The following is a 2,529-nucleotide window of genomic DNA, read 5'->3' on the forward strand; positions in this document are numbered from 1 at the left end:
GGTGGTGGTGGTGGAGGAGGAGGAGGTGGAGGAGGAGGCAGGCGAGGAGGAGGAGGAGGAGGAGGAAGAAGAGGTTGGGGAGGAGGTTGGGGAGGGGGAGGCAGGCGAGGAGGAGGGTGGTGGCGGGGATGATGGTGGTGACGGGAAGGGGGTTGACAAGAAGGGGTGGCTGCATGGCAACGCAAAGCTACCAAAGCAGGTTCCTACTACTGAGGAGCAGAAGTGGCTCATTGAGCCCACGGGAAAAGAGTAAGTGGTTCATTATTTTGCTTGTCACATGCTTATTCCGGTTGTTATTTATTTTGCTTGTCACATGCTAATAGTTCATTCTGTTGCAGCAACTGGATATATTCTAAAGGGGTCCGTATTCCCAACGGCCTCATCACCGTCTTGCTGAAGTTATATTGTCCGGGGTTGTACTGTCCTGATCCAGTCAGGCAGCCGGACCGTCGGGTTTTGGCCACGAGCTGGAACCACTGGGAAGCGGCCTGCCACGCGGACCATGAGACCTATGCCAAGGCCGTGATCACTACTTTCTGGGTGAGTTCTCTTCAGAAGCACAAGTCCATTCTAGTTTCATGAATGATTTAACTCATGGCTTCTTCCATTCTTGTTTCATGCATGATTGTAGACATTCTATCGAGTTCTTCCGGAGCACAGGGCTAGAGCGGACCAGATCGTGCTGCGCCAATGCAAGAAGAAGGCCCGCCAGATGCAGTACGAGGTGCGCTATGTGGCCATCTCCACATACTACCACGGCTATCTTGGTGTGAAGATGACCAAGGAAGAAGCGCGGAGGATGGCCATTACCTTGGAGAGGCCCGAGTTCTTGGCGGTAAGTATAAAAGATTTTTCATTATGCTTTCATTATGCTTTCATTACCTTGTGGTACATTATGCTTTATGCTTTATGCTTCCATAACACCAATTTGGACACACCTACATGCCATTATGCTTTTATTATGTAGGTGTGTCCAAATTGGTGTTATGGAAAAGACGAGTCCTGGGCGGCATTGGTGGATCTTTGGTGTGATGAGGCTGGAGCCTGGGCGGCTATGAGAACCAAAAATAAGGCTAACCGAGGGACGGAGGGAGTACATGCTCAGGGAAACCGAAACCACTATCTCCACAAGGCAGTTAATGTATGACTAACCCCATTAAACATTCTTCTTCTTCTATTTACCATCACTTTCTTATGTATGACTAATCTCTGTTTGGTGGTGCAGGAGGAGAAACTGAAGCGGCCGCTCTCAGACATGCAGGCGTGGGAGATCGCCCATACGCGGAAGGACTCAAAGCCTGGCGAGCCCCGGTACTATGGCAAGAAGACCGCGGGGAGGAAGCAGGCCTACTCCAAAGCGTATCTGAAGTTGCATCCTGACACACCTGACCCCATTGCGGCGCCTCTGAACGACAGGGCGGTGGTGAGCATGGGGCCCAAGGAGCACGGTCGGGAGGCGGTTCTCGATGTTGTGATCACTCCTAGTATCTCCTACACACAGCTTCGTCAGATCGACCCGAGCCTGAGCCAGCGCACGAGCCAGCCAATGACCAGTACACAGTCCCTCTTTCAGGAGCAACAATCTATAAGTATTTTCCCTCTTATCTTCATTGCTCACTTCATTTTCCGCATTTAGTAGTTTTATGAGTTCCATCATGTCATACCGTAGGCCTACATGGAGTACACACGCCAGGAGACCATGGTGTGGCATCAGAGGCTTTATGAACACCAAGTGCAGAGGGATAGCCAGATGCAGCAGGCTTTTCAGGATATGGCGGCCGGCAGGTGTCCTCAGTTCCCTCTAGCACAATGCCCTCCAGCACAACCAGTGCTGATGAGTTTTGAGGAGTTTGTGTCACAGAACGTTGGCCCCTCGCCGGTTAGTTCATCCCCAATCTATTCACCCAAAGCATGCCATGCCTTTCAACACAGTCATATATCCCGTGCATATGTCTTTTCAACATCCAGGGAACATGTGGATCTACCGTTGGCGGTGGTCTTCGCAGCACTCCGGAGACACGGAGCCCGACCACTCCGATCCACGGAGGCGGAGGCGGTCTTGGCGGTAGCGCTGCCGCTAGCAGTGACGACCTGGGCTTTGGCCGTCTTGGCGGTGACGACCTCCGCGGTGCTCGATGATCCTTGTGTGGTGATGATGCTTGAGATGACTTGTGTGTGGTGATGATCATTTAGATGACTTGTGTGCTTCTCTATATGCTTATGTTGGTTGTGATGATGTTCATTTAGAGACTTGTGTGTGATGATGCTTATGCATATATTGTTGTGATGGTGCCGGATGATATCCCGTTGTGTTTTATATGTCTATCTCATCATATATATCTGCTGATATGTGCTGCTATTTGAATTGAATTGATCTGAAAACAAACAGAAAAAAGAAAAAAAAAAGCAAAAGCAAACTATGCCGACGGCTAGGCCGTCGGCATAGGGCTAGCGTGAGCTCCCAGTAGCTGACACGTGGGCGCCTATGCCGACGGCCTAGCCGTCGGCTTAGTTTAAAAACTATGCCGA

General features: G+C 50.8%; 1 pseudogene; it reads right to left on the reverse strand.

The window, feature by feature from the left end:
- Positions 1-2,529, reverse strand: part of LOC119329520 — a 15,441-nt pseudogene that overhangs the window by 11,051 nt on the left and 1,861 nt on the right.

This window comes from Triticum dicoccoides, chromosome 7A, assembly GCF_002162155.2.
Source record: "Triticum dicoccoides isolate Atlit2015 ecotype Zavitan chromosome 7A, WEW_v2.0, whole genome shotgun sequence".
NCBI lineage: Eukaryota > Viridiplantae > Streptophyta > Magnoliopsida > Poales > Poaceae > Triticum > Triticum dicoccoides.